General features: G+C 32.0%; 1 long non-coding RNA gene across 1 annotated transcript in view; it reads right to left on the bottom strand.

The window, feature by feature from the left end:
• LOC148282253 (uncharacterized) overlaps positions 1-20,836 on the bottom strand; it is a 245,243-nt gene extending 224,407 nt beyond the window's left edge. Inside the window, exon 1 of the long non-coding RNA XR_015822139.1 lies at positions 20,379-20,836. This is a non-coding gene — a long non-coding RNA (uncharacterized LOC148282253). The remainder of the gene's footprint in view (positions 1-20,378) is intronic.
• Positions 20,837-21,177: the final 341 nt, after the last annotated feature.

Below are 21,177 nucleotides of genomic sequence, written 5' to 3'. Positions count from 1 at the left end.
TACCTTACTAAATATATTACATTGTAAAATCTACGAAAACACTGCATATAAATTCAGTCATGTTTAGGGTCGCTATATCGTCGTACTCAACGAAAAAGGGCACAATTGCAAACAACGTTATTTGCAATTGTGCCCTTTTTCGTTGGATACGACTATATTTGGCTAGGGTTTCGCCGAAACCTTCTGGAAAGGGGAAAGGTAGGTAGTAATAAACAAATATTTTCAAAAATATTTATGAATATACATTACATTTTATGTGGAGTTTTTTGTAAAAAAAGTACATTCTGGCCATACATTTTTGATGATTTTACCTTTTGAGCAGTCATTTTTTGCCCTTTTATGTATTAATTTGTAGAATTCTGTAAAATCCATCTGAAAATTGACCTAATAACGCAATATTGATTCCATAGTCCTTAGCAGCAGACGATTATTTTCTGGTTCACTGGGTTGACTTTAATGATATAACTGTTATGAGGAAGAATCAAAAATATTCACTAACATAATTTCAAGAATTGAAAAAATTCAATCCATACTTCTTCCACAGAATCTATCAACTTCCACTCTATCGTGGCAAGATCAGCCTCGACGAAGTTCTTTAGATACATAAATTGCTGAAAGCATTTGCAAGCAGTACGGCCGTGGAAGATTTGTGTTAGTCAACAGTGTTGCTGCATTAGGACATAATAGGTTTTAACAGAGGACTCAATAATGATGACAGTCCCAATATATCGGGACGGATGGCAACGCTTAGCTGTTATGTGATATCATTGTTTGCAGTCACATAAACTAATACATTTATTTTTAATTCAATTATCTAGGCTCACTTCCTATATTTTTTGGCCTCCACAGAATATTATATTTTGCCAGGTGATCTGATCTATTTTTATTCAATCTAAAAAACGAAATACTTGCACTCAACACGAATACTTAAAAAAATATCTTTCTAGACATACCGTAACGAGTAAATGAGTCAGAAAACTGCATGAATTATCTTTCCATTCGTTTCCAGATAAACAATTCAATTTCCAAATGTAATGTCATAATTTGTATTATAGTATTTCGTTTATTGTATGCATTTTAAGCAATTCAATATACACCATATATTCTGACGTTTATTTCCAAATATCATTTTAGTTCTCATTTTGAGAAACTCTGTTCAATGGACTCACTCATTTTGATAAATTATTTTTTGCCGTCTAACGCGGTACGGGAATATAACAGTAGAATGGATTCGATATGAAAGTGATTCGGATTTAATGCGGAGTGCTGTTTGTCTGCAAAAATAAAGCTTTGTACTCGAATATATTTGGATCTGAAACGAATTTCAAATAGCGGGCTCACATTAAGTGATATTGAAAACATAAAATTGAATATGAAACGGGTAAATATACAATTACAGGTCATTTGTATTAAGACACATTTGTCATAATGTGTTACGTTGGCTTTGTTGCGCACCTGTAACGATTTTTTTTATTACTTCTAAAAAAAAAATGTGTTCCCGGTTTTCTGTATCCATAATAAAAATTAATGTGAAACCCGCAATTTATATTATTTAAAAAAAGACATGTTATATAAGGTGTTATGTCCGTTTCTTTCCAAATTTTAAAATGAGAACCAATTGCAAAACAAATTAATAAAGGTTTTACGTCGTTTGAAGGAAAACGTTTTTCTCTACAAGATATTGTGTTTGCTTTTAAGTTACATACATTATTTTATTTGATTACATGCAATCAAAGTGGAATTTAGTCGGGTTGTGGTCCTGAGGCTAGTGTCTCGGACTCACGGATCAAAGGTCCGTGGTTCGAATCCTACTCCACCCCAACTTGATTCCCATTTTATAATAGTGAGTTATTTACAACTCGTTGAAAATGGCCCTCACAATTAAATATTTGGGTTAATCATAAAAACGTAAATATTTTTATAGTGTCTAGGCGGAATGAAAACACAGTTGGAATGGAACTTAAATTCTTGACACCAATGGCGATGGATGGCTTATTTCAGTGAAAATTCTGTGAAAAAGCTAATGTTCCCGGGAGATCATTCCGCATGATGGTTAGTGCGTTTCCCCGCCATGCGTTAGGTCTCGGGTTTGTTACCTAACAAGGTCGACGTTACATTTTTTTAACGAGCGCTTTTTACTTACTGGTCTCTGGAATAGCATCTGACTGATCATCTTGCCACTTTTTTTGGCAAATATTGGAGTAAAAATAAAATGTCTTGTGTATCAGGCGCGAACAATGAAATGTTCCGTTTTTTAATAAGATCACGGTGTTTAGGTAATTAAATATTTCGTAAATCAAAACACCCGAGCGAGCATGGCAAGCAAAATTTTTTTGTTAAACGGTTAATTTTATGAAATTTTGAGGCTATAAACGATCGCAATCTTCTATATAAAGCGGGGAAAGCAAAAATATTTGATGTTTTGGAGAGAATTTGATAAATTTAATAGTATTTTAGGGCCAAATTCACACAAAACAAGTAATCTAAAAAGCTTGAATTAAAAAATTGTTGCGTTTTTGTCAAAATATGTTTATATTACATTACGATTTTTAAGGAACAAATTTTTCAAGTAAATTTTTAAAATTATTTTTTATGCATTTTTATTTATTAAATGCATCATTAAAACTATCCGAAACCAGCAGGGCGCTGAATTGGTACTCCAATAACAGCGTAATAATTTCTATTACACATAAGATTAGGTGATCAGTGATCCATCTTACACTTCAGGAACAATGAAATATTGTAATGTAGAATCACATTTTCAGGATTTATATAATATGAAAGTCGCAATAGACTCGAAAGCAGTTTTCCAGAGTTCTGAATCTATTTCACGGTCAGAATTGTATTTTACATTCGCCCGGACACAGAAAAGAAGAGACTGTTCAATGCCTATTAATATTACCGTGGATAACTTATGTAGCCATTTTTGTAATATTGCTTCAGGGGCGCTTTCAAAAAGCGCTACTTTGCAATATTTATTTGAATTTGAGTTAAAATATATCTAGGTACGCAAATCTTTAAGTAACTTATACAATTAATTGTTGTTATGACATGGTAAATATTCATTTGAATGGTTTAAAAAAACAGGTGAGTCTTGTTTTTTCCCAAGCATAATTTTACTCTCATATTTCCCACTTCTGCTGGGAGGGCATTTTGTGCTAGATCTGTGACACTAGATCGCATTCACATTCATCTAGTGTGCATTCATCGAATTTAGTCTGCTGATTGCATACATATAGAAATTAATTTCTATTGCTGTAGATGAAGCTGATTTATTCGTAAGAAGTCTTTGAGCTAGTTCATTGGGAATCGATAATCTTTAAATTATTTCTGCCAATCGCAACAAAAAGGTGTTTCCCGTTAAAATTCTCAATTAACGTCAAAGCGGCTCACTTTAATGACATTATTCTCCGAGATACACATTTTTTCGTTCGCCACTACTTGCCTCCTGACCACTAATTCAAAATGGCCGCTCGTTACGTGGCTTAGCAGAGCGTAGAGCGAAACGTTAACTGAAGGCATACATAGAAACTAATCTAATCCCTGTAGCGGGCGGACATTAACATTGTAATATGTTTTGTAAATAATACGCATAATACGAGGGCAATGAAACTTGATGCGAAAATACACCCTAGACGTGAGAAATTAACAAAGAATTCTCAAATCATTAGGCTGCTTCAGATTTAAACTTCTGATAATTTTAATATGCATAATTGCTTCAAGTTTAGCCCGTTTAGCATCTCAACTTAATAAATTACTTTTTTTATCGCGGTAATTTATAACCAGGGTTTGAAGGATAGATACATCACCGATATATCACAATATATATGACGACATAAATCGTGATATTAATTTATTGCTGGTATACTTATATCAACGATTTTTATAGTTTAATAGGTTCCTTCGTTTTCACAGGACATTTCGGCGTTTCTCAGTAACTTAATTAAGATTCCTCCTTAAGATTCCATAACTTAATTAAGATTCCTCGGGCACCATAAAGTGGCGTTTGTTGAGTGTTTTAGACCCGGAGTAGAAAAATAATATGCAGAAACAGCAGCTCTAGAGGCATATTTTTCATCGTTAGTTTTGGTTCAATTCAAACGTGGAAATAAGAGTGCTGGGTAAAAGCCGCAAAACTGGGATTCTTAATAAATTATTTTATACCCTAACGAAAAACGAATTTGGATTGGGTTTGGGTTTAAGAGGCATTCGTCACAGATGGTAATAAAGATTCCCCGTTGTCTGATAATAGTTAACTTGATAAGACATTAATTTCTGTTCTAACCTTAGTATTTTGTCTTGTTTAATAAATACGAGTATTTCAAGTCAATTAACTATCCTATTAAACTAATTTTTTTATGTCTATTGTCCCTTTGGTAATATTCACACAAAGAATATTTATTTATTTAAGACATATTGGATTTTATATTTATGTCTGTTTTTGTAATTTTTTGTTATTTTTGTATTTATTTTGTATTTATTCTTTCAATCTATTGTAAACGTCAATGACTTAAAACTATGTAATCCGATTTAACATTCAGTAAATTCAAACAGCAATTAATAAATAAAAATGTACAATATAATACAAATCATTTAATTAAACACAATAAGACACCGCGAATCTACTGCTAAGCTGTATTGTTCTGCAAATACTCTACGACTTTATAATAACCCCTTTTAGCGACACAGCCCGTGCATGAAAATGTCTGTTGACGAGGCCTGAACATCAAAATGTAATTTACTATAGAATCGTATGCAATCTGAGGAAAACGAATTATTTATTTTTTGAAGTCTAGAAGTGGACACAACTAGCGTATGCAAGAGGAAAACTACAGTTTCTCCAAAAAACCAGAGAAAAATTAGTGATGTTTCATAAGTTGAAAATCTTGTATTTCTCACTGAGAGTAAATAAAATTTGTTTTCTAAAATACTATCGATATATATTTTTCAAATCTTTGGGGGTACTGTATGATTTCTTATTGTTCTTCACCTCTTATTCGTTTAGAATAACAATCAAAAATAAATTAATTAACTTTGTTACAAAATAAATTAGGAATAATTGTTATTTACCATGAAACAAAACATGAAAATTTGATATCGACATAGTAATAACTGAATTTCTTCATATTTGGAGTGACAGAAGTTTAACTCTCGCATACAGATATATTAGGGAAATATCACGTTTTCAAGGTAATAAGAGTCTGTATAATACTGTCGAGTAAAAATAATATTTTTTACTTCTTATTAGAAGCATAAAAAATAATTTTTAATTTATAATTTAGAATTCCAGCGAAAACGGTAATTGCATTGGCCACGCCCCTAATACGTCACGATTCATGATAATTTTGAACTTTGTAACCGTTTAAATGTTTATCGAACATAATCACGCCTTGACGTCGCAATTATCAATACCAAACATGTCGCGTTTTTCTGGGGACATATTTTTTTATAATTGTTTTTTTTTTATGTATGAAAACATTTTTCCACAATATCTTTATTGATGTTGAAAATTCTAATATTTTTGCTACATTGATTTCATATATTTTTATCGGTATTCGTAGTGTGTGAAATTTCCCTATTTTCATGATATCTTTGAAGTCTGTTTATAATCAATATAATATCATAATATAATAACATAGTCCTTTCGAAGCGTAACACTGCGATTGGAGTACAGATGCAGTATCCTATGCATTATGTATTATACGAGTATATTATATTCTACTAGGTACAGTATGTCAACAAAAAAGAAGAACATGGTTAAATGTTTAATTTATTTACGGCCGATGAGCATTTTTACCGTAATAAAACATTACCGTTCCTATATTGTTCAGTTTATTGAGATTCTAACTTGATTTGACAAGCAGTTAACGCAATGAATAAATTCATACAAATTTGTGGTAATTGCATGACTTCATTTTTGCGCAATGTTTCTTATGACAGAAAGAGTAAGAAATTATTTATCCCTCTCTAGCTCACAAGATTTTAAAGTAGGGTGAAGAGAGCAAAGCTAATGATTATAGCGTCGCAGAAATGATATCACATAACGATGTTTGTATTACACATATGGGTGTTTGGTGTAGGCGTACATACACATTGGCAGTTAGGTGTAGCGCGCATTGCGATTTTAAAACGCGCGGTAGTTTATCCGCAACAACAATAAATATAACTCAGAGTTTTAGGTACGAGCGCGCGCACATGCGATCAAAAAATCGCAGAGGTTAAAAAATCGTTACCTGCTACATTTCCACACGGTGCGGCACTCACAAAAAAATTGTGATGTATGTACAAGTCTCAAGAGGATTTACGCGGCGCCAGACAATTTTGAAGAATAGGTATTTGAACTTTGTTTTTATCACTCTCTCGCAAATGACTTCCCGATGCTGTGCGAAAAGACATCTGCAAGTCGGTCTGATAACGTCTAACTAAAATCGACCAATTCGACAATTTATCGTTCCGGTCTTCCGCACCCCAAAACTGAGACAATTTTTTTTTTGATAAATAGTTTTTGTGAATGAAACTTTCTGTGTCGGTACCTTTTCCGTTTCTCGAAATTATTTATCATGTTTGTGGGCACGTCCGAAGATGGCAGATAAAACTAGGCGCTTTTTTTTGATTTTTGGATGGTCGTAGCTCCCATAAAAAAAATTATTTAAAAAATATTTTATTTTTTTACCTTTGGCATAACTCTACAGTGTGTAAAAAAATTACTTCGCTAGTGCCATAATCAGCGAAATATGAAGTGTAAGGAATGTAGGTATATTGTTGGTGACAACAATATATCTACAGTCGTCTGCATACCCACATAACATGAATATAACATGAAGAAAAGTCAGACTGCGTTTCCTCTTAACATGCGCCCACTTGAAGGTATACTTCCGCAGCTAGCTAGCGTCATCTCTACTGTCCGAGCTTAAACAGAAAATGTCACAAATCAAAATATCCGCCCTAGAATCGCCATTAAGTGACGAGAATTCCGTATAGTTAAGTTTTATTTGTTCCACAATTTCAAATTATTGGTCAATTATTTCCACCCGCATTCTATCATAATTGAAAATGATATTTAGACGTTTCCTCAAGTTGTTATGCAGTTTGTATAATACGTAACACGGTACAGGTATGTCACTAAAATTGAGAAAATGAGTTGCATGCATTTCCCCTAAAAGATCTACGGAAGGTTGGGAGAAGATATAAAAATTAGGGAAAAAACATTTATTTTAATATTTTAGTAATCACATTGGCTAACGTCGTAAAATTGGAAAATACTCATACAATATGACTTGTACCTCTTTAGTATTTCATTCTTAAATCGGGGATTTAAAATTTATTCTAGGATAACACTCAAAATCGTATGTTAACGAAATGAATCAGTAATAAACTTTCAATGGCTTCCCTGGCATTTCACTAATGTTTACCTAAATGCCACAGAATTGTTGATTGAGAAACCTTTGGCTGATTAAAGGATGTACCCAAAAACGGAGTTTGCGTTTGTTTTTCCCTCTGCGAATTAATGCACACACACGAGCCGTTTTAACGACATTCATTTTATATGCAGTAGCGGTGTTTTATCCGCAAAGTGCGCGCAAAGCGATTCGCTCTTGCCGGAGCGGGAGTTTACCTGCGCGTTCTAACTTCCGCGTGTGCGCGCCTAGCCTTAGTGTCCATGAATGGACCAATTCGCGGTACAGGTTGGCGATCATCTAATGTCTGACCGAAATTTGAGTTTCGGATTTAAGAGAAAATATTATATCGACAAAGTTGTTAATAAAAAATGTAAATATGATAAAATGCATTAACATTTTTTTTAAATAAAATATTTTGAAACTGAAGATGAAGAAGAAGAAAGAATATAAAATCTTAAGTAATAAGCAAATAATTCGGATAAAAGCAACTTTTTCTGATAAAAAGTAATTTTATGCTTCGAATGGCTGTCTGTAATTTTTAGTTATACTGAATTTTGGCTGAACGGCGACGATATGTCTGTTGGCCTTCCTCAATAAAATAAAATAAGAATAAAAAAAACATAGTAAAAAATCGGATGCCGATTCGATAAAAGTTATGTGTCCCAAATAGGAACATTGGAACCTAATGGAATAATCTATTTGACTTGAGTGTGAATGTAGGTGTAGGTAGAAGTTGTTTCCTAGAAATGCCCAATTAACTGGTTCTTAATATCCGAGATAATGATATTAGAATAGACTGAGTACCTGAGTAGTAATGTTCGACTATTAGCTACAAGAAACGAGAACTAATGGTCTTTAATGAATCCGATAGGAATCAATAAAGCTATTTATCTACCACGAACTATCCATATAAATTATTCACTAAGCATGAAGCATATTTTGGTATGATTAGAATTTATTAGAGCGGTTAATATTCGAAGAAAACTCGGAAAAAATATCCAACGAAGCATTGTGAATTTTGAAATATATAAATTACATCATAACTCAATCCATGTCCGCTTCCTGGGTGGATCATATATGGTCTTGCATGGTATAGTTTTGCAAAAATGACGCTACATAAGTTATTTATAATAATGATAATACAAAATAATTCACAAGGGGGTTTAACTATGAATAAGGTATTTCATCGGATTTTTTTAAACGGATGATTAAACAAAAGAAAAAAAAAATTGTTTTAACTTTCATATATCTTATTATCTACGCTATGATTTTAAAGTTTCTTATTTCTGAAATAACTCTGCGTGTGACGTCAGAGGTACTCTTCCGCTTATTCTCAATCAGTTCTGCCCATTTGTCCATTGACGGCAAGCAAACTGGAAATCTTCCATAACTTGTTTATCATTGGTGGATCCATATAAACCAGTGACGTCGTTCAAAGTAGTTCGTTTTTATTAAAAAAAAATTTTTTGTACATTTTCAGGATACTTTGCTATACAATTTAATGTTCTAATTTTACTGCGCGCAAGAAAACATTCATTGTATACAATTTCTTGTAGGGCTAAAGTTCTTCATCGTCTTTTGTATGCTGATGATGCCGTGCTCCTTGCTAGCAACAAAGAAGACCTGTAATTATTGGTAACAATAGTCTACAAATTATGCAAGAAAAGCTGTTTGCTAATGAATGTTGATAAATCGAAAGTTATGAATTTTGAAAGGGATGAAAGTATGACTAAATGTGAGATCATTGTGATCGGAGATATTCTGAATCAGGTTGGAGAGTTTGTGCATCTGGGAAGTATGTTTACTAGGAAGTGGGATGGAAAGACTGAAAAAGATACTAAAGAAGGAGGGTGAGAGCGGGACACAGGATAAACGGTGCACTTAAATCTACCTCGGAAAACAAATTAATGTTTGTCGCAGGAGGCAAAATTAAAGGTTCACAATTGAGTTCTGGTCCTTATCTAAAGTAGGCTAAATAATGTCGAAATGCGATTTTTTAGGCGAATGTGTGGTGAAACTATATATGATAGGTGCATAAAGGTCAAGGTCCGTGCATTATGTAAGACTAGGACTAGCATTATTGACAGAATCAAAAAAGGAGTGCTGCGTTAATTTGGGCACGTAGAGCGAATGGACAGCGAAAGAACGGCAAAATCAACTTCAGGAGATTGGGTTGGAATAGTTATGACTTGATTGATTAATGTATTTTGTTATTGTATAATTTCTTTAAAAAAAGAATGAATTACAAGTAATTTGTAATATGTATGGTACGAGTATATTCATAAATTATACTCGATTTTTTTATAATTTTATTTTTAAGCACTCTTTATACCACATATATGTAAATGGCAGAAATACCGTATGTAAATAAATAAAAGGTTTTACGATGAGAATGTTGAAGTATGCAGAAAATGAGGAGGGCCGACAAAGACATGGCATGACCAAATCCAACACACACTTGAAGATAGACAAGCTGAATAATCGGCGAGCGTACATAAGAAGATGCATGAATGTATGACAAACGATGTAGGTATATGAGTGTGCAAAGACAGAGTGATATGGCGTTTGATCATCTCTGCCGACCCCTACGGCGAAACGGCGTTATGGTTTGTCTGTAATCCAGTGTATTGTATGCCTATGTCAACGGCCAACCTCCGTGCGTCCTCCCATAAGCAATTTTATGTAGGTATATTATTTTAGTTGGTCAATAATCAAATAATATGTAAAAAGAATGTGCAAACACAGTTTTTCTACTGTTTTGATCACATCTCTTGTATTGTGTGGTGTATCATGGAAAGTATTGGTCTGAAAAAAAAAAGTTCAGTCACAATTTTATAGTAAATTTTGTTTTCTCTGACTTTTTTTTACTACTACTACCATCACGATATTTCCCCTTTAAAGTAGGCAAAGAGAATGAACCGCCACACACATCATTTATAGAATATATTCCTAGCTTCTTCCACATTCATACATCTTGTCGTACATGCCTTTCACTTAAATCACCGTATTTTACAAAAAAGTCGTTAATGGAAAATTACCATTTTACCGTTTTACATCTCTACGGGCGATATGATAAATGTATGTTATGAACCTATGAATGCTTTATTATACTATCTATTATTATGTATGTATGTCTAATTTTCTCTCTCCTCTTTCAGATAATATGAATTATTATTCACACAATTATATTAACAATTCAAAAATGAGGCACGACAGTATGTTTTAATTCCTTTAAACGTATTATTACATTTTCGATTTTAATTTGTAATATTTATGCCACTAAGAAGATGTATTATTTGGTGAAAAAAAATTTAATGACTCAGAATATCTACTTCTACTAAACTATCACAACATGGACTATATTTTCGTTCTAATAACGCAAGAACCCTTTTAATACCCATTCACCGCATCAATTATTCTGCATCCTCTTTCACAGTAGTAGCTGCTCGTGGAATAATCTACCCACTAATAGCAGAGACCTTCTTTATTAGCGTTCAAGTAAAGATTGTAAAATTCACTATCTAAATATTTGAGATTCTCCTTACTTCTTCTTCTTTCTTTCCCATCCCCTCTCCACTCTTCATAATATAGTGTGGATTTTTAATTAATTTTTGTTTCAAATTTTGTATCGAATTCTGTATGAATACCTAGAAAATGTCCGTGTACTTGTTTGGGTGGGTAGAAAGAAATGGCCTTAAGGCAATATGCCTGCCCTCGTATGTATATAAAATGTATATGCACAAAAAGTGTTTAATAAATAAATACATTTAACTAAATAATGTGTGAAGACATAAACATATATATTTTGTGATTAACAAGTCCAATTTTATTATGCGCAGTGATAAGCCATATAATGAGTATTCACAATAACATCAACGTTATTATTAGATATATTTACAAGCTACGACCAATTATCAAAAATTACCATTATAAAATAATGATCTCTTTACATGAAACGAGGTAAAATTAAAATAATAATTATGAAATTATCTCGAACAGTGTAGAAGTGACTGGAGATTTCGTTAAAGAATGTTGTGTAACTTTAAGTTATGGTTTTATAAGACTGACTGCGGTACCATCATCTAGCGGCCGTCATGTAGCGGTTAATGACGTCAGTTAAACTCTGTACAAACAAGATAGGGCAGGTTTCTTAAGTTAGAGTTTCCTAGGACAGCGGTGTCCGTAGTGAACGGTGATGCGGTGAACAGCCGTCGTAACGGTGATTAGAGAGTGGATTTATTTTTTAACGGTGTTATCAACACCGTTTTCCTAAGAAACCACTTTCAAGTCACCGTTACGACGGCTGTCTATCGAATCACCGTTCACTACGGCCGTTAAGATACGGGCACCGCTATCCTAGGAAACCCTAGCTTTAGGGAGCGTTGATTGTGTGCAAAACGTTACATAGCCTTGCCGTCGTTTGCAGTACGGCAATCCACAAATTGTACGTTAATTAAAAAATGAAAAAAGGGGCTAGAGTTTTAACCGTTCGTGTGCTCTATAGCTGCAAGACGTGTTGAAATCGAGCTTCTGTATGTCACTAAAATTTTATCTAATTTTGAAAAATTTAATAAAAGAAATATTTGTGTTCCGATGATTTCCCTAAATATTTAATTTTCAACGAGCTGTAAAAAACTCACTATTAGAAAATAGGAATCAAGTTGGGGTAGAGTAGGATTCAAACCACGGACCATTGAGCCGTGAGTCCGAGACACTAGCCACGGGATCAAAACCAGATTCAAAATAATCTGAATTGGAAATGGGGAACTGAATTCAAACCGCCTATGCGCTATGTAGCTGCTAGACGTGTTGTGATGATTGTTTTATAACGCCCTTAAGATGATTTTCAATAAAATAGCAATAAAGATGTTATCCAGAATAAATAAATAGCGGTACGAACACGTTGGATCTTTTTATTCGTGCAGCGGTAAACACATGCGAGTAGAAAACTAAGGAGTAACGTGATTTGGACTGGATTTTTAACCATCTCCAAACAAACAAACAATAGTTTTCGACTTCCGATGACTCCTCATTTTACATAATAGATTGTCATTTTGTTAACTTATTAAAAAAAAATGAAAAAAGATCTGGTCAAATATAAAAGTAAAAATAAATTGCAGAGTCATCTGCAGGCGATTACTAGTACTTAATTTAACTCGGAAGAGTCTTAACTACATAAAATAAAGTAATCTGCTAATTAAAATACTTAACTTCAATATCAATACATAGATGGCGCTCCAACTCGCTTGTGAATGGTTTCTCGTTTAGCAACATATATACAAAAATCAAAAAATGTTACCTGTGTGGATATTCGCTAATAAGCGGAATGGGGAATGTTGTAGTACCTACTTAAAGTGGCCACTTAACCCAGCAAATGACAGGTCATAAGCCCTGTAAACGCTCGAATATCCATAAATCCTGAATTTGAAAAAATTCTACATCATCTCTGTAGGGATATAAATAAAAATATCAACAAAATCAGTTGATAAGTTAATAAAACTAGACGATCACGGCGGCTGGATAACGGCACAGCTCTCTTTATTGCATCATGGCCACCAGATAACGGCACCGCTTTCTTAGGAAATCATAGCTTTGTATGTTAGATTGCTTACGACTTGCAGTACCCTTTAAAACATACTATTTTGTATACAGCCGAGTCCTGGTATTGACTCTAATATATATATGTAGGTGAAGTGTGGAATGGAAAAAACAAGGATGAAACCAGGTTGAAAGCCGTTGAAATGTGAACTCTAAGACGAATGTGTGGTAAAATTATCTACGATAGGTGCACAAATGTCGAGATCAGTGCAGTGCCGAGACAAGTATTATCGACAAAATCAAGAAATGGGTTCTGCGTTAGTTGGGACAAGCAGACCGAATCAAAAGAACGAGTAAAAGATTTACGTTGCCATCGTTGATGGATGCAGAAAACAAGAAACCGATAAAGACATGACATGGCCAAATCCAAGAAATACTCGAAGATGGACATAGCCAAAGTTGAAATAATCGGCGTGCATGCTAAACCAGATACCATAATTGAAAAATGTTTATTTAAGTACCCAAGTACTTGTTTATTAAAAACTGTGTAATATTTTTTTAAATGTAAATTTAGACTAATTATTGCCTTATATCATTAGCACTGATTATAATCTTAAAAATATTAGCGAATTCGTGTTGGGGTCGGAAAAACCCTCTAAAATTCAAATAACATAATAATAAATTATGACCGCTGCACTAATCTTAATCATCGTAATTAAGTTGTAAAATTGTAAGACCGGAAGGGGTAAAACCTTTCGCCTGTATTAACAAACTTCCCCAAGGGTGCGTAATAAAAAAGTAACTTTTTATGTTCTTTGACTTACACGGCCTGTTTGATGCTGATAATATTTTTGATAATAATCCAGAATAATATAGTAAAAAGGCAAATAAGGTTTACAGGCAAGGGTCGTTCCTGGTTCTCACTGCAAGCTGTGGCTCTGTACTTAAAATAAATATGAAGTTGATTTAAGAACTTCACTAAAATCAACAAATGGATGAATTTAAGAAATATGGATGTTCAAACATAGGCAAAATGGTGAATGCTACACAGTGTGTAAAGTGGCCACTTAAACCAGCCAATGTCAGGTCATAAGCCCTGTGAATGCCTAGACTTCCACATTCCCTAGTTTAAGGTATTCCCTATCCCTGTTGTAATTTGTTAAATATTTATTAATTTACACGCCCTACGGGCTTTTACGTATATTAGAAATTACATTCAAGTGCAGCAGTGAAACAAAAGTATGTAAATTTAGTTAAAATTAAAGATAACATAAGAAAAACTAAAAGATACAATAATAAGTAAAAATAAGGAAATGTACCAACTTTAAAAAAGAAATTTACATATGAAAACATACACACATACATATACATACATATAAGTTTATACATTATTATAGAGAAACATGAGGGAAAAAAATACTAAATAAAGAACAATATTAAGAAATTTTATACAAATAAATTTATAACCTTTTGAATACTTAACCTATATTTATATAAAGACAGACGAAATATGTCAACTTCACCATACTCGTTACCTAGCCGGTGTAGTCTAGGTATTCGTGAATTGTAATAATAATTGTGACTGCCAGGAGATTAAAAAAATAATGTTTAATATAAAGTGTTTTGTATTTGCGAATATTTAATAATACACATAATAAAACAATTATAATAAAAATAAATGAAGACTTTATGAAAACAAACGTCACCAGGAAAATAAATGAGATTATTAAATTTCTTACACGTCATTATCAAATGTGATTATTCTTTAACTATTATCATGTAGTGCGATGACACATCTGGATCAACAAATGATTGATTTTATGAATTCATTTGAATTATCAAATACTTAGTTTAATTAATTAGTGTTATAATTTTTTTAACTTCCTGGGGTGATATTCCATACGCTCTCACGGCCGTAGAATTTTTTTAAATTATTTATTTACATACAAAATACGCGAGATAAGGGTGTTTTCTTCGGCCACGAGAGCGGTTCAGATTAGCACCGCTGATGTAGAATTTGCTATCTCAAGGCGGCTCTACACACTGACCAATAGGTTGGCAAATGTGTTGAGGGGGGTATTGTTTATGGCACATGCACTGGCGCGCGATTTGTCCGTTGTCGGTTCTTTAACACAGATTATAGGACACTGGCTAAACGCTTTTCAACGAGTCCACACGTTGGCCCCGCGTCATTTATTGTGCGCCTTTGACGTCCGCGCATTGGCCGCACGAAGCCAGCTTGTAGATCCGCTTTGAGTAATAGTAAGAATAGGTGGCCCCCGGCTTACGCACATTCGCTATTTTGCCCATTTATTTTTTTATTTTAAAATTTCATTGATAAACCCTTACGGGTTACATACATTTAACAAAATATTTTTTCTTTTGAAATTCACATTCTACTGTTAATGATAGTATTTTTAACATCTTTTGTAAAGGTTGTCTTAGTCTTTTGCTTAGTTTTGTCTGGTAGTTTATTGTACAATTTCAGTCCATGGTTTATTAGTCTCGACTGTCCTTGTCTCGTTTAAGAAGGTTGTATGATATTTTTCTGATTTTCTCGTATTGTGTCCACGTTTACTATTTTTTTTTCCAAATTTTAGTTCTTTGACTACAATTACATCAGTCGCTAATTTATAAATAAATTTTAAGGATTCTTGTTTAAAGAGTTCAGTTACATTTAATTGCTTAGTTTGTTTAAAAAGTTATTTAGTTGCTGTTAGATAGAGTAGGTCATATACTAACTTTAATATTTTGTTTTGCTGTATTTGTAGTCTGTTTATGTCATTTTGATTTGCTGTATTCCATAGTACTTGCATATAACATGGCCATCAAAAATACTGGCAGTGCCTACACTAGGGGAATTTCAGAAGAACTATAAAAGAATTATAATATTATTATAGATCTTCCAAAGTTTTCTTAGTGTAGGCAAACCATGTATTATATGGAACGCAATAAGCAATAATAGAGACATGTGGGCTGAAATAAAATTCTCAACAAAGAAAGATCCTGGAAACAATTATGCCCACAAATGATGAGTGATTTTATAAATTCTTTAGAAACTCTTAAAACCGTCACAGATTCAAAAGTTAGCCTAATAAATGAACTTAACATGGATGCCAAAAACGAGGATATTAATGAGACGATTAAATCCCACTCAATACCTCTGTCAAACAAATACTTAACTGAGCAACAACTATTAAATGAAATACACAATGAAAGCGAGAAAGTAGAAGCTGATAAATTCGTCAAAATTTTGAGTCAAAATTTAAATTTTTGACTATTGTGGAAGAGAATATGATCATATATATATATATATATATATATATATGTTATTCAACTCTTTATCAAGAAACAAAAAAAAATGTAGTATTTAACTAAATTTTGACAAAATAATAAATAAACCACCTGAAAGTAATTAAACAGGTATCATTAACATAATTACATGAGCTGATAAATTTAAAGCATTTTTAATGTATTTAAAAAAAAATCATTGATGATTTTTTTTACATTCAATATTCGCACACATTTTCAGCAACCAATAATGTGTCAAAGTCGAGGGCCTGTACTAGGTGATTATTTTCACGATTTTTACAGATTTTATCTTTATGAGCAGACCCATAATAGACATACCTACCGAACATAATAAATTAAAGTCGATTTTTTATTAATCAATTTTCTGTATTTTTAATTTAAATCCATTTATTTTGTATAAGCGCGTCTATGAAGAGTACAACATAAGAGTAAACGGTCATATGTTTAGTAAAGACGTCCTTCGTTCTTAGATGTTTATAAAACAGGGTTATAACTAATGAACGATTCTTTGTAAATTATTTCAGAGATTCGTAAGGAGTTCAATAAAATTGATAATTCAAGGTTCAATATATAGTTTGTCTATTTGAATTTCATAACATACTATTTTTTTTTGTTAGATAAAAGTAAGCAAGAATAAACATTATTAAGTACGTAAATTAATTTAAATAAAAAAAAAAATATGCCATTGTCTCCCTTTCTTTCATTCATAACATATCGTACAGAGTGAGTCAGCTTTAATAACATGAATTAGATAGGTAAAATGTAGAGTTATCTCTCTAGAGATGTATATACAGGGTGTTCTTTAAACCTTGTCGTATCCGAAACCATGATGATCAGTAGGGCAAGAAGACATTAGAATATTTAAAAAAATATTTTGAATAAAGAAAACTTTTTAAAACAAAATATTTAAAAGAACAAATGGTTGCTTACTTCTGCAGGGGAGACGTGAGAGGAGCGCGGCCGCGCAGTGTCGGCGCATCAGACTCCCCCTCCCTCCTCCTTGTTTCTCCCCTGCAGAAGTAAGCAACCATTTGCTTTTTTTGATATTTTATTTTTTAAAATTTTTTTCGTTTTAAAAAAATATTTTAATGTGTCAATATGTCTTCTTGCTCGTACTGATCATTGTGGTTTTGGATGTGATAGGGTTTAATGAACACCCTGTATACTCTAAACTTATTAAGGTAAGTAAATAAATATACAAATGACGATCTTAAGTCTCAAAAAGTTGGTAGCTGGTACAGATATTTAGTAACATTTATTAAAATGTTTGTCTGCGATGTCAATGCTTTCAATATGAATAATAAATCCCTAAAAAAAAATATTCTAATATTGAGGCATAGGAAAACATTTTTAGTAGAAAAAAGCGATAACATAATATACGTATAATTATGGAATAGCAAATTTTTATGTATTTTGGTAAATTCTTGAAGACATGGATAATTTTTTTACTTCGTGTGCTTGACATTCATATTCCCCCCTCAAAAAATCTGTGCGTTAGTTAAGATAGCTTTATTTATCATTTACGATTATACTATATGTAAATTTATGTGAAAACCAAATGATACAAGTAAAACTTTGTATTGGAATAAAAAAACCGGTTATATAAGTATGCAATTGTGCCAGAATCTCTTTGTTGAATGTTAATTGTATATATTATATTCTATTACGAAAGTTTGACACACAAATATGGCAAAAATTTAGTTAATGTGTATTTGGTACAAAATATAGGAGTGTCATATTTCGTAAACTTTTTCAATGATTTTAAAACCAGTTAGGTGTAATTTTGCGTACAGTTTACAACGAAAAATAACATTTATAAGTCTATGTATTTTGGTGTATACCACTGCATAATTAAATTATTAATACACAATTTTTTTTTAAAACTCAAAACATGCTATTTTACAATAAATAATTGTTTGATTTTGTTTTAATTAGATTTAATTTAATAAAACAAGATGTGAGTGGGTACTTGATTGAAGTTTCTGTGTTTATTTGAAAGGGAATGTTTTCTAATAATTCATTATTATAACTATTATTTTTTTATTTTTACTACTATTTTTAATTCGGCGAGTCCAAAAGTGTTCGCTAGAAAATGAATTAAAATTATTATTTTGAAAACTGTTTTAACCAATCTAGTTTCATGGGGACATTTCAACATACATTTTAGGATTTTCAAGTTCTTTTCAAATCATCCATTTTGAATAGAACTATCAAAATTGATAATTCTATAATTACTTTAATTAGGTTTGTTTAAATTTTTATATAGATAGGACTATCGTAGTTTTTTGCTAGTTGAGAGCCGCCATAAAATCAGGAATAAAAATGTCAATTCTTTTATTGATGTTTATTTTAATGAACTCGTAAATGATATTTATATTGAAGTTTATTTTGGAAACCCAAAAATTAGGTTTAATTGAAGTTTATCATATTTAAAAACTAAAAAACCACTAATATAATACAAAAGTCAAATTTCGATAACTCAAAAAATCCGTAGGATTGAGCTTTATTTTTAAAAACTCTAAAATTAGGTTAATACTGAAGTTTATTTATGAAAACTAAAGAAATATATGGAAAATGAAACTAATTTTTGAAAAAAAAAAATAGGTAGTTCATTTTTAATATTTATTTAATCTTGTGGCTTAAACATTATTCATAAAGTATACCAACCATTATTTTAATAAACAAATACAAAAACATAATTAATTATTATAAACCAAGATTATTATAAATTTTGCAATGGTGTGAAATACATTTGCAGTAGGTAATTTGATAATGTTGTGATGAAGGAAATGTTTATTTAATATCATTAAAGTTATTTATGTAATAAAGTGAACAATTAACTACAGGTCTGCAATAACTTTACACTTTGACACTTTACACTTTCCACTTAGTTTGACAAACCAACGGAGAGTCGGTTTTTCGGTATGTTAATTTAATTTTTTTTTAAATGAATATAGGTATTTATGTATTTACGGTTTTAGTAAAATGCTTTCAAAAGATTTTTAAAATTTGGTTCCCAAAACCAAAACATTTAGCTTTTTTGACAAAGGCACAGTAGCTATACAGAAGAACTATGTTTATCAGAACTCCAGTCATCCGGATTGCCAAATATCCAGATCGTTATCAGAAATAATGGAGATGTTTTTAATTTCATTAGTTAATTCATTTCAATTTAATTGTGAAATTAACTTAGCTACGCCTGTTTAGGTAAGTTTTTTATGTGATTCCAATTCGTAATATTTCAAAAGCAATACAATCTGGCACTCATTAATCCTGATATTTGTTTCAGTGTATTTATTTTTTACAGTGTGTGTTTACAAATACTTCAAGTAAAAATACGAAAAGAAAATGGTTGAAAAGGCGTAAAAAATATTCGGTTTTCTTATCAAATTAGTATGTGGATACATCATACATTAGTATACATACATATTACGCAAATATAATATAGAAATGTTTTACGTATCTGATAAAAGAAAATATTGCATATTTCTTCCTTAAATTCCATTATTTTACGCATATTTTTTTTTCCTTTTACCTTTTAAAATCTTTCAATAATTATAAAGAAAACAGATTTTAAATAAAAACATACAATTTAAAAAATATATATTAACATCTGCGTTCTTATAATTTCCCTGAATATTTGAATTTAAGGGACCACTTTCGACGAGTTCTAAATAACTCGCTTTAAAAAAATGTAACCAGGTTGTGGCAGCGCGGGGCGAACCCCGGACTTCTAATCCGTAAGTCCGCGACACTTACCGCGGGACTACAAATCGGTAGTTAATATAAATTTGTGTTTTTTTTTAAATCGTGTTCATACACAAAAGTTTTCAAACTTTAAAAATACCTGAGTGTATTTAATTTATTGTCTGTTTTCTTTTTGGTACCTAAATCATAACGCAAAAATTTCGTTTTAAGTGAAATTAATAATTGATATGAAATTTATTTTATTGTGTTTTATTTTTGTTTGAACAATTAATGTTTACTCTTTTTGTGTGTCGGTTTTGATAATGTTGACGAAGCGTGTATATTTATTTTTGTCTTACTGATGCTACATATAAAACAAGTTTTATTATTAAAACATTAAGAGTTGAATCGCTAAAATAACGTGACGTTTTTACAACTTACCAGTTTATAGGTGGCACAGCGTCTTACGGAAAGTCACTGTCACAAACAAAATTAATAACAATATTGTATGTTACACATAAGATCTGCAATCTCCGTGAAAAGTGTGTTATGTTCCTTCACACCATTATGCAGAAACTAGTTTAACACTAGAAATCACTAGGACAAAATAAATAGTCACACTGACAACAATAAAAATATTTCACACACTGATCATCTCAAACAAAACACTGGCGCTGACTCGACTAACCTCACTTCGACATTGCAAATTCAACATTCGTCGAAAATTGGCTCAAGTTTTCAAACATTCAAAACACTGCCATCGAACGCCAGTTCTAGAACGTCGTTCAAAATTGACACTTCAGAAATCCGTAAAAGTTTAAACGTCACACGTATTTTGAATTTGGAAAACCGGCGACGAACGAACGCACTACCGACCCACACAAGATTCTAACGCGACTGAATAAATTTGAATTTTTGAATTCCACGAAGCATGCGGCTGCACCGTCGGAAACGTTCGGCTCGGTACGAATATCTTCTCGATTGCTAGAGCAAGAAAACAGAGAAACCTCTCTTTTTCGCTCTAAGGTCGAGATGCGATGCGGTTGGATTTTTTAGCGATAAAGTTCATGCACAATAAGTTTTTCTGGGTTATTATGCCGTGTGTCGTTCGTACTCTCTACCGACGTTTCGGATCGCGTTACAGCGTCCATCATCAGGGTTGATGTTATTTGTGTATGAATATGTGTTACGTTAGGTACTTAGAATTTTTACCGTGAGAGTACGAACGACACACGGCATA

This window comes from Micrasema longulum, unplaced genomic scaffold, assembly GCF_059751315.1.
Source record: "Micrasema longulum isolate JH-2025_06_02 unplaced genomic scaffold, ASM5975131v1 h1tg000353l, whole genome shotgun sequence".
NCBI lineage: Eukaryota > Metazoa > Arthropoda > Insecta > Trichoptera > Brachycentridae > Micrasema > Micrasema longulum.
The sequence above is the reverse complement of the archived record's forward strand: the minus strand, read 5'-3'. Positions and strand labels throughout refer to the sequence as shown.